We start from the raw sequence: 12,031 nt of genomic DNA, 5'->3' as shown, positions 1-12,031 counted from the left end.
TCTTGCCACTCATGAGACACTTTTATTAATGGCTTTTGGAAATAGCTGCCTGGATGGTTAAAAGTGCTGCGAGGACATGCAAGAAATTTCTCGAATGACAGAAAGGCCCCGAAAGGACGTGCCCCAACTGGCTGGCTGACCTCGTTGGATAAAGGTGACACTTGTCTGAACTAGGGATGAGGAACCTGTGAACCCTTGCTAGATGTTGGAGGACTCCAACTCCCATCAGCCCCAGCCAGCCTGGGCCAATGAACAGGGATGATGGGTGTTATAGGTTGACATCACCTGGAGGTTTCTCACACCTGCCTTTATCTATCTGGGAAGGGGGATAGAAGTGTATTGGGAACTGAACTCAAAGCAGGTCCTAAACCTAGGAACTGACAGGTACTTGGTGAGGATTTTCAGCAGTTCAACATGGCAGTCACAGTGATGATCCCTTCTAAGATTATACAACTTCCTAAGATTATGCTATAATATTATAATTATATAAAAATAATAATTGGGGATGCATTGCAATAATCAAAGCAGATCTCCATGTGTTGCGTTTCAGCTGGATATACAATTTTCTGTGCAAGTACAATATCTTCTTTTGGAGAGACTTGTGTTTTTCATGAAGTTCCACTGTATAGAACAGACCCTGCCCACCATTCTCTTGAAACAGAAGTGCCTTGAGTTTTCAGTGTTGTCAGGGTTTCTGGGAGAAGTGAGGAGATGGCAGAGGAGACGGAAAGCGAGTGGGAGGAGGGAGAGAGAGACGAGGAAGAAGATGACGGAATTCGAAGGGAATCTATGAGCCTAAGCAGTGAGTCAGAGGATTCCCAAAAGGGAGCTAGCATGATCAGGCGAAAAGCAGGAGAAGAGAGAAGCTGTGAAAAGTCAGGGAAGGAGGGGAGAAAGCCCAGTGAAGCACAGACGCTGTCAGAGGGGTCTCAGCCGGAACGGAGTAAAGGGGGTGGAGTTGTCAGCCTCTCGGAGGGAGGAGGAACAGGAGAAAACAGAGAGAGGGGGTTGGAGCAAGGTGTTCAGCCGGAAAGGGTAGAGAGTGGAACAGGGGGCAGTATAGAGGACGAAGGAAAGGTCAAAAGCAACGTACGCGCGCCAAGTTCAAACATAGAGGCGCGCGGAAGTGGGGAAAGCTCAGAGGAGGAGCCCGGCCCCAAAGCCAGAAGGAGGGGGCAGGAGGCGGCAGAGGATTCAGCCTCAGGCGAATCCCGGAAAGAGAGAACCCAGGGGGGCAGAAAGACCCTGCGGAAAAGAAAGGAGAGGAAGAGGTGGTCTAGAGCCAGGCTATTAAGTTGGTGTGGAGGAGGGGAGGAGTCAGAGGGGGACTTCGGCGGTCTAACGTGACAGACGTACAGCCACAATGCTGAACTGTGAAAGAAGCAATTATCTTCAATAAACTTTTCCTGTAAGTAAACTACAACGGAGTAAGGTCTCTCGTGAGCTGGGACCCACCTGGGTGGCTGTGACAAGTGTTACCAAATGTTTAGCTTTGGAGTATACAGTGGCCCCAAAGCTCCCCTTTCATGCTGGTGGCTCTATGATGCTGGAGACAGAGCCCCTGCCAGGACCCTCATGCAGAAGTAATAGCGGGTCTTCAAAAGCAGCCCCCTACATGACCCCGGACCACCATGCCACTGATGGGTTGGGGACTATAGCTTAATCTGCTTTGCATATAGAAGTTGTCAAGTTCAACCCCTGATGTCTCCAGTCAAAATCTATCAAGTGAAACCAGACAGCCCAGCAAGGTGACCACTTGATAACTGGACATAATGAGCCAGGGGTGACCATACCCTCCAACATTTCTCCGATGAAAATAGGGATGTCCCATTCCATAATGACCATTTTACTAATTATATCACACACATTTTACTGTGTTGCCCCAGCCACTGGGCAGCTTCCAACGTATATAAAAGCATGATAAAACATTTAAAAACTTCCCTATTCAGGATTGCCTTCAGACACTTCGGGGATTGGATAACTCCATACCCTCCAGCATTTCTCCAATGAAAATAGGGACATCCTACCATACCCTCCAATGAATGTTCCTCCAATGAAAATAGGGATGTCCTAAGGAAAAGTAGGACATTCCGGGATCAAATCAGAAACTGGGATGGCTTCTCCAAATCAGGGGCGTCCCTAGAAAATAGGGACACTTGGAGGGCCTGGGTGATACTCCCTGCCTTTTCCAACAGTGTTCAGCTTAGGAAGGATTGCTGTCCATCTAAATAGCTCCTCCTGATATTTGCTAGACCCCACTTGAATTTAAACATCAAAACAGACCTGTATGCAATATCCTGTTTTGCAGAGGACCAACCTGATGCCTATGGGATGCCCATAGTAGCACCCAAAGACAATAGTCCTTATATGACAATACTCCAAATGCCAAGACAGTTTGTATTTAACTTCTTACAAGACGGTCTACTTCCTGCTCAGTCTGACAAAAGTCCTTTTGAGTCCTGAAACTCACCTACAGTATAAGCCCAAAGCAGAGCTCCTGAAAAGACAACTGTGAATCTAGGTACAAAACTGGGAATTATGAGGTGTGCTTGCTCTCCCCAGTTAATGACATGTGCTTTAAATAGGCAACATCTGCAGGTATCTCCAATTTGTGTTGATGATACATCCCCTGTTTGGCAATGAATGCCAGTGTCCTGATCTCTCTTTTTCAGTTGCTGCTTTTGGTCTCTTCAAGGGTCTTCCTCTTTGTGACCTCACATCCCTCAAGAGCCCATCCTTGTTCCAAACATCTACCGAGCCCTACACCAGCTTTCTGCAGGAGCTGAATCATCAGACTTCAGCAGCGCATATAATTTGCACTGCCGGAATCCATCGCTTGGGAAGATTTGGGATGGTCGCCAGTTTCTGACAAACATCTGTTACAACTCTCATTTAGAATCCTCTCCATTATGTTACAAATATCGGGTTTGTGAAGAAAAAACAGACCCTTTGCAAACCAAATCCTAATCACTTGTGTTTGAGCATGCATCTTTGACATGCTGTTTGGTGCACAGATTTGGGATCATTCTGTCGTTCTTGTAAACCACCTCCACCTCTATTTTTGAGCAACGCAAGGAAAATTAGACTATTGGGTAAGAAAGCTGTGTGTTTTCTTGACAGCAAAACTGGTGTGTGTGTGTGGCTTGTTTTCAATGCAAGGGTAGAGGGGGGTTATTGTTTGGCACCATAGGAATTGAACTGGACTGGTTACAAAGGCAGAAGAGGTGGAGAAGAGGCTGTTTCATTGGATGCATTAGGAAAACGTTAGGAACAAAGCTAATTCACAGAAATTCACTGAAAGTCTTAGGAGTCTCAAAGCTGAACGATACAGCTAGCACCACCACACTGAGCAGCTCTCTCTGGCTGTCTAGATGCAAGCAACTGTTCTCTGTGAATATATGAACTGTTTTCTCCAAACTACATTCAGGCATGCAGTTTCCACTGGGAATTTGAAGCAGGGCAGCCCAACAAGAGATGCACTGGAAGCTTCTGCTGATCATGTAGCGTGGTTCATATTCAGCAAAAACTGTCATGCATAGAATTCCAACAAAAATGGAAAAGGAATTGCACCTTGTGTGTTTGTGGTCAGGAATGGAAATCAGTGAAGTGAATTTAATTTGCATTTGTTCATGAATTTTTTTTTTAAGTCTGTAAACAATGCACAATTATTATTTTAATGTTTATTTATTTTCATTTATTTTTTCCATAAACTTTATATACCACTTGATTGTAAGAAAAAACCTCCAGATTTTGAAGTTTACTGGTACACTGAAATAAATGTAGGTTATGTAAATAGCTGTGTAAGTTACGTATCCTATGTTCAATAGTAGACAGCGAGATGAGCAACACAGCATTTGGTAGAAGCCAAAAGGCAGCAGAATGGAAACAGAGATGATAGTGAAGAATGCATGTTGGAATGGAAATTGCAGCCTTCTTGCATCCTTAATTGTGCACAATGATGACGCCATATGAAGAGGTTGGGCTAGACTGAGAGAAGGCACGTGGGTGAATAAAACTGATTTTCTGGGCTTTCACACAATCCATATTGGTTATAGGGAATGGGGGACTTTCTGGCATATTTGGGACACATTGCTCTTGTTTGGCTAAAACCGTTCCTTGCTCTATGCCAAGCTATGGTTCATTTCCCTGAAACTCAATTCCAGGCAGAGACTAAGTAGTTCCAGTCCTCTGTGCGGAACAGCAACAAATCACCACAGACAGGAAGGAAGGCGGACAGGCTAGTGGACCAGAAATCTATGTTGCCATGAAGCATTTCAATTCCCAAAAAAAGCCCATTATTGGCCTCTTCCTCTTCCCTTTTTACTTCTGTAAGAAAAGATGAAAGCAAAGGGCATGTATCAAAAACTAAAAGGACATTCCCTTGCAAAGGCTGGGATCCTTAAAACCAGCTTCTTTTGTTTAGATCTGCAAGATGTTGCTAGATCTGAACACAGGTAATTTATGGAGTTCACTCACCATCCCCAAATGCCGTGATGGTCACAAGCTTAGAAGGTGCTCAAAAAGGTTACACAGACATGTCAGTGTAAGCTAATGCTATAAATAGTGTTTACTCATGATAGCTAAATGGAAGCCCCAATTTCAGAGGCAGTATAGCATGGTTTACCAGGTACTGGGGCAACGTGTGTGTGTGTGTGTGTGTGTGTGTGTGTGTGTGTGTGTGTGTGTGTGTGTTGGACTGGACAACTTCTGATGTCTGGCATTGGATCATATTTTGGAATGCTGCTGTATGTGAAATACTCCCTGCTGTTAAGACACTTGGGGGCAGATCCACTCCATACATTTAAAACACAGGACTCCCCTTAAAGAATTCTGGGAACTGCATCGTGTTGAGGGAGGTGAGAAGTCCAGCTCTCTGAGGGGTAAGTGGCAGTTCCCGGGATTCTTAAATGTAGGCTGTGCATGTTACCTTGCATAACACTTGTGTTTTTTAATTTTTTAATCCCTCTGTCTTGTGCTGGTTCTCTCTTTCAGGGAGGGCTTAAAAAAATTAAATGAAAACAGGAGAGCATTCAAAATGACATACCTCAATAGCAAACTGAAATGGTACATGAGGGGGATAGCTCATTCGGAAGAGCATGAGACTCTTAATCTGAGGGCTGTGCGTCCGAGTGTCACCTTGGGTAAAAGGCTCCTTCTGCACTGCATGGGGTTGGACTAGAGGACCCTGGTGATCCCTTCCAACTCTACAATTCTGTGATTTTATAATTCTAACCATCACAATTTGGTCACCTGATCTTGCTGAATGGGTAGGCTGAATCACGCCCTCCACTCTATTCAGCAGCTATCTTTAGCACCATTACATGGCAGTTCAATGACTGGCATTTGTCGTGGTGGTAGTGCATTGAAAAACACGATTCCTTTCCTTTGTATCATTAAAAAAAGCTATTTTGCTCTTCAGCAGCACTGTATTTCCAAAATACAATCGATGTGGGTTGAATGGTCGGTAGGCAAATCCCCCAATCCTAGCAGATCTAGAGGCATCTAATTGCAAGTGCCTCTATTCTTGAGAGTTTTCCTTGGTCATTATGACAATTGCAGTCCTCGCCCATTATTGCTGCCATAGCTAATCACTACTGATACAATGCCATACATATAAAGGAATAACATACCTACAAATGTCTGGGAGAGAGGGCGAGAGGGCGAGGGGACACATTTTGCGGCCTGATAAAGCTTGCCAGGAAGGAGTGGGAGAGAAAAGAGAGGGTGAAGTGTAATAACAAACAAACTGGTAGGGTAAGCCACTTTTACAATATTGCACCCTTACATTCTGCATGAATTGAACCATAGCCATTACCACCCACTAGTTGTTTTTTTTAATAAAAAACCCAAATCCATTTCTCTCCCCGAGTGCACTGAAGTCATAGAATGGATCCATACTTTTAGCTGTTTGTAGCTGCTCTGATTAGAAGTTCCTGGCCTTCAAGATGAGGGGGCATCCAAATCATGGAATCCAGCACGGCTGATCTCGTCATGGTGTTAAACAAAGGTGGCTGTCTTAGGTGGCAGATTTGGGGCACCATTAAAAGATGTGTGGTGAAATTCATGGAGGAGAGGGCTATCAATGGCTACTAGTCATGACACTCTACCTGCGCAGTTGGTGACAACAGTGATTCCCAATACCAGTTACTTGAAACCATGGAAGGGAAGTGCGCTCTTGTGCCCATGTTCTGCTTACTGGTTTCCTACAGGCATCTGGTTGGCCATTATGGAAATGGGATGCTGGTCTAGATGGGCCATCGGCCTGATCCAGCAAGCTAGTCTTATGAAATGTCACAAGTGGCTCTGTCTTCAAGACAGGACTGGCCTACTCACCCATGAGGCAGGGTGAAATGACCCCCTCAGAAGGCAGGATCCACAGAGGCAGCAGATCCAATCTCCTAGGAATGCATTACCCGATGTGACAGCGACGCTGTAGTGCACTCCTTAGAGGCTGGATCTGCTGCCTCCTCAACAGCCCTCCCCCCTCCCATGCTGCCTCTACAGTGACCTCTTGGCAAATAGGAGGCACTGCTGGTAGTGGCGGAGCGAGCCAATTGGGCACCTGGGGCAGGGCCAGCTGCCTGTGGGGCAGGGCAAGCCAATTGGGCAAGCCAGGGCAGGATGCTTCACAGGGCCTCTGAGGAGTCTGCCTGCCTCCTCCTTCTCAGCTGCCCTACAGCTGAGGGGGAGGCAGCGGGTGGACTGTTTGGGGCAGTGTGGAGCCTGTGGGTGCCCAAGCCACTGCCTCACTCCCAGGAGAGACACGTGGCTCAGTCGCGCTGCAGGCCTCACAGTGAGTGCCACCCAGCATTTTGTCACCCCTCAGTGGTGACACCCGGGGTGATCCACCCCCACTGCACCCCCCTCCTCTACCCCTGACTTCTGGTCACCTCCAAACCACAGGGAGGAAATGGTGGGGGCTGCTCTCTGTGGTCTCCAGGGTGCCACACCTGCCTGGATTGATTCAGAATGGGCCCGTTCCCCCCCTACCCATGACAGCCTTTGATTTCTGCTTCAACATTTCTCCAATGAATATAGGGACATCCTAAGGAAAAGCGGGACATTCTGGGATCAAATCAGAAACCGGGACAGCTTCTCTAAATCAGGGACGTGCCTGGAAAATAGGGACACTTTGAGGTTTGTAAGGTTGGTTTCAAATGTAGATCTTTATTCCTGCTTTGTTCCTGGGGTAGATCTTCACTTACCCCTTCTTCCCTGGGTGGGGGTAGAGGCACCATTTTGTAGTTTGTCTCAGGTGCCAAAATGTCTTGAGCCAACCATGCTTCTCTTAGGCTCTCAACCATTAAAATGTGTGTGTGTGTATGTATATATGTATATGCACGCGTGCACACACACACATGCTAAGCAACCTCCCATTCTCTGGAATATTCTTGATCTGAACTTGGCTTTTGTCTAATCTTTCCTTGAATTTCACATGGTGAAATTTGGTGACACACAATTATGTCTATAACCTCTCTCCTGGATATTACTAACAGACAAAACTTTCAGAGTGATGGGTGTTAGTCCATGTCAACAAGAATGACAGAATCCTTAAAGACTCCACATTTGTACTGGCATGAAGCTTTCCTGTTTAGTGTTTATTTCATCAAGCAGTCATCTGATGGTTTGAACTGTAGTCTATAAGAGCTTATGGCAGTAGCTCAGTGGAGCAGCATCTCTTTTTTTGCATGCAAAAGATTCCAGGTTCAATCCTCAGCATTTCCAGCCAGGGCTAGAATACACTTTTGTCTGAAATCACAGGGGCTCACTGCCAGTCAGAGTAAACAACACTGAGCTAGATAGATCAGTGCACATGACACAACTTCCTATGTTCCTACAATAAATGTCTTAGTTTTTAAGGAACTACAAGACTCTTGTAATTTGATTTAAGTGAGGTTTGGGTGAAAAAGCCTCACATGAAATGAAATGAAATGAAATTAATTTATTACGGTCATAGACCAGAAAAAAAAAAAAACTAAACTGAGACCAAGGCCAGGCCAGAATTGGCCCATATAATGGCAGTTCCCCACCAGTACCTTGGAATCTGTACATGTCTCACTGGAGTAGGAACCTGAAACCTCACACTGCATATCAGTTTAGGTGAAATTTGGTGGCAATTGTACTTCTTGGTTTTATTGACATACTGTTTCCACCCCTAACAAGCTATCAGAGTAGCTCTTCAAAGCTACAGGTAAGGTTCAGGGTCTGCTGGATCAAAAAAACATTAAGCTGGCAATGGAGGAAGGTGGTGTGATGTGGAAAACCCCCAGATTGGCATTCTATAGACCAGGATAAATTCCAGGCCAAGAGGTCTAGGTGGTGGACCAAGAAATGGTATGCCATGACAGGGCAATGGCTTGCTACGTTACAGGATGTGATGTCAACACTGACCTGAAAACTATAGCAAACTCACGCAGGTCATCCTGGGCAAGTCACGTGACCAACAGAGGAGTGAAAGAAAGAGTTTATGCTTGAGTTCTCAGGTGGCTCAGCCAGGAAAGTTACTGGTAGCCAACAGGGACTGAGTAAGCATGCACAGAGTTCCTCAGATTGTGCAGGGAGCAATGTCCTCACTCCATTTATGAGTGAACAGACGACCTACTGACTAATTAAGGGTTATTCGTGATCCCAGGTCATGGGGCTATGCCGGAAGGGTTGCAAGCATTTTATTAGGCATTCCTATTTTTAGGGGAAGCTATAATCCATCTGAGGGAGGAGGGATAAGAGAGCTCCACCAAGTCTGCAACCATTTCATACACACATCAAGTGCCCATCCCTCCTTCTCCCTCTTTCAAACAAATTTCCCTGCTCCCTGACACAGAGACAGACAGTCCTGTTGGGAAAAGGCATGTAAAATCTGCTGTCAGAATTGTTGCATCAGTGACACGCTGAAAAAATTTGGAGTAGCTTCTTCAATACGTATAGAAATTAGCCAAGGATACCCAAGTACAAAACACACGTGCACTGTGGCGATGATTAAAGCTGAGCACAAAATGTGAAAATATGTCTTCTCCTTCAAAATGAACAGAAGCAAAAAGTGGGAAAGGTCTGTGCTTCCCCTCCTCTACTTCCATGGGAAGGAAAGTTATGGAATCGCCATTTATCTTTCCTGGTATCTGTATCTCTTCCATCTGAGTCCTTCAGCATAGGCTTGCTCACCTTGGTCAAACTTGGTCTTCCCAAAAACACCCTCTTCATTGCTTTGACTGCATACAACTGAAGTTCTGCCTATCTGAACAACTCTGTGGAACTCAAAAGCTTGTACATTGCCATATGTCAGGGCAAGCTCATCCAATAAGAGGTAGAAACATTTATTGAGTTTAGATCTCCTGTCCTTTGGAAGTGACACATCCATCACCACCTGCTGAATGGAGTCCAAAGTTGTATAAAGAACATCTCTCCCTTTCTCTCTCTCTGATTCATAGAAAGGAAACAGAAAGCTTTTTCATGCCAAGTTAGACTATTGGTCCATCTAACTAAGCACTGTCTACCATGAGCAGCAAAAGTTATTTAGGGTTTAGACACCCTTACCTAGAGATGGTGGGAGTCTGTGCTCTCCCACTGGGCTACAGCCCTTCCCCAAATTCCAGCACAAGTCAGTTTTCAAATTCACAGTTCATTCTCATTGCACATCATACTTACATAGCTTCAGCTTTTTGCTATTTACACAGCCGTGTCCTTCTAATACTTAGAAGATAACTAGGGTGAAAGCACACCGACACACACATTGTTCTACCACTGTGATATTTGTCAGCTATCAAAAACTCAACCAAACTGCTGAGTCAAGCAAGAAAGACTCCTTTGCACAAAGACTCCTCCACTGAACATGACAGTGGAGTGCAGTTAAGTCATGTTCTGGGGATAAGTGCCTGGGAGTCATGGCCCCCATTGTCCAGGTCTCTTGGTGTTAGAAGGCAGCATTTATTCGTGGGTCAGCCAGTTCAGTCTTCCTGTCCCCCAAACACACCTATACTGCGACCAGTTATCCCTGGGATTCAAAGACATCCAAGGTACTGGGATGCCCGGGAGTTTGGGTAACAAAGGTGCTAGTCACAGAGAGTTACAGCAATGGAACAGACTGGAAGTGTCAGCCACAGTTCAGACCAAATTCAGTCCAGAGTCCTACATGCTCCCTCTTTTTTCTTTAAGTTTTCAAAAGGCTCTTTCTCTTCTCTTTGAAACATAGATTTCAGCTGGAGATGGGTCCCAAAGGGAGGCCAAATACAAAAGAGGCATTGTTTGCAGAAGGAGACCACATCGCTCTCTACACCTGCCCCCACCTCAACACAAACCTGCCATCCTTCTTGCTGGTCCTTTGCTACCCACCCACCCACCCACCCACCTCCCTTGCCCAAAGGAGGCAAGCTTTCCATTGAAGTCCATCTAGAAGTTGGCTGTGTGGCTGGTGAGAATGGGACATGCTATTCATTGCAAAGGAAGCAAACAAAAGAGTGGACCAACTCTGGATTCTCCTGCCCACTTGGCATAAAGATTTGCATGCATGCATTTGTGTGTGTGTGTGTGTGTGTGTGTAGCAGGGTGGGGGGCATCTGGCAGAGGGCTGCAGTGCTTTGTCCACTGCACATCTATAATGGTTGATCACAAAAAGGCAAATCTCTTTTCCTTTAGGGAACGGCAGTATGCCGCTGAAAGGAAAAACCTCGATGTCCAGCGTGAAGCAGAAAAGGGGATGGGAAATAGGGTCTGGATACCAGGGAGGCAAGGAATGGAGAGGTTTGCAGCCAAACAATAGGGGCTCACTGGACACTCATCCTTCACACCTACCACGGCAAATTCCCAAGTCCTTTTTGCAGATCTCAATTAACTCCTGCAACAAACCCTCTCTCTTCCACTGCTTTTGCTCTTCATCTCCCCCCCAAAAGCATGGGCAACCGAGTGCCCATTGCATCCTTGAAAGTCTTTTATCGTCTCAGCTCTCCCCTGCCTAACCCCAGAAACCGATTCCACAAACATAAAGGAACTCTGTCTAGCTCAGCAAAAGCAATCAGGAGGGAGAAAGAAAGAGAGGAGTACCTTATTCTGGGAGCCTGAATCGCCTTCTCTCTCCATCGCAGCAGCGCCTATTCATCCTTTAATCCTTGGAAACAGAAGCACAATTCAAAGCATCTCCCCGCATGCGGTTCTTCCACACGTTCTTCCTTTGGCTTTTTTTAATACAAAAAAAATTCCAAGCAACAGCAAGAAAAAAGCACACCCCAAGAATCTCCCCCCCCGTCTTCTTTCTTCAAGCTGTGACAGTAATCATATTAATAATCTTTTTCTCTCTCCAAAAAAATCAGAGCACACAACAGTTATTCTCCTGCTGTCTTCTTCCAAAGACCACAGTGGCTTCACCCGGGATCATCGCGATGTGAAAGGGCAGCATTTAATAGAAAGGAAGAATGAAAGAAGGAATGAATGAATGAATGAAAGAGTGCAGGAGAGAGAGAGAGAAAGAAAGAGAAACGGGAAAGGGGGAAAGGGCAGTGGGAGGGAGTACAGAGAAAGAGGCTGAGGCTGACTTCACATCTGTGGCTGATGGGTCTGTGTCTATAGAAGCAGTGACAGCTCCCCCCGCCCCCCTCAGAGAGTAAGGGAGAGGAGGACCTCTGTGGCTGCTAATGGCCTGTACCAATTTATTCCACTTAAGCAGGGGGGGGGGGGCAGTTCTCCCTGCAAGAGGGAAGGAAAGCCAAGCCAAGTCAGCCTCCCCGATGTCCCCCTAGATGAATTGGTTTCTGCTTTGCCCGTTTGCAATAGCGGCTCCTGCACAGACTTGAATACAGGCAGAGACAGTGGGTGATGGTCTTCTAGCCCAGTGTGGGGGGAGACAAAAAAGGGATACAGACAACATATGGGAAAGGGGCATGGTGGGAAATTCTCGTGTTTGCAAGGGGGCAAGCATAGCTGTGCAGATGGGCATGGTTCAGAATAGAAAGCACACTGTGGGAAGCATATCTCCTGACTGGAAGATCAGAAAATAAGACTTGCTCATTTGCCTGGTTCAAAGCTAGGTTCAGTCATTCATTGT

General features: G+C 46.0%; 1 protein-coding gene across 4 annotated transcripts in view; it reads right to left on the bottom strand.

Moving 5' to 3' along the window:
* The window catches only part of B3GAT1 (beta-1,3-glucuronyltransferase 1), a 68,211-nt gene extending 56,448 nt beyond the window's left edge, over window positions 1-11,763 (bottom strand). For 2 of the 4 annotated variants that reach the window (XM_081843171.1, XM_081843170.1), the window contains exon 1: window positions 11,035-11,762. The gene's annotated coding sequence lies outside the window, so the exon portion shown is untranslated. Of the gene's footprint in view, window positions 1-11,034 lie in introns of all 4 variants that reach the window. The other 2 variants (XM_081843169.1, XM_081843168.1) reach the window with 2 other exon arrangements.
* Between the last annotated feature and the right edge of the window lie 268 nt (window positions 11,764-12,031).

Source organism: Podarcis erhardii (assembly GCF_964252035.2).
Source record: "Podarcis erhardii genome assembly, chromosome: 16".
Lineage (NCBI taxonomy): Eukaryota > Metazoa > Chordata > Lepidosauria > Squamata > Lacertidae > Podarcis > Podarcis erhardii.
This window is presented reverse-complemented; position numbering and strand designations above follow the sequence as displayed.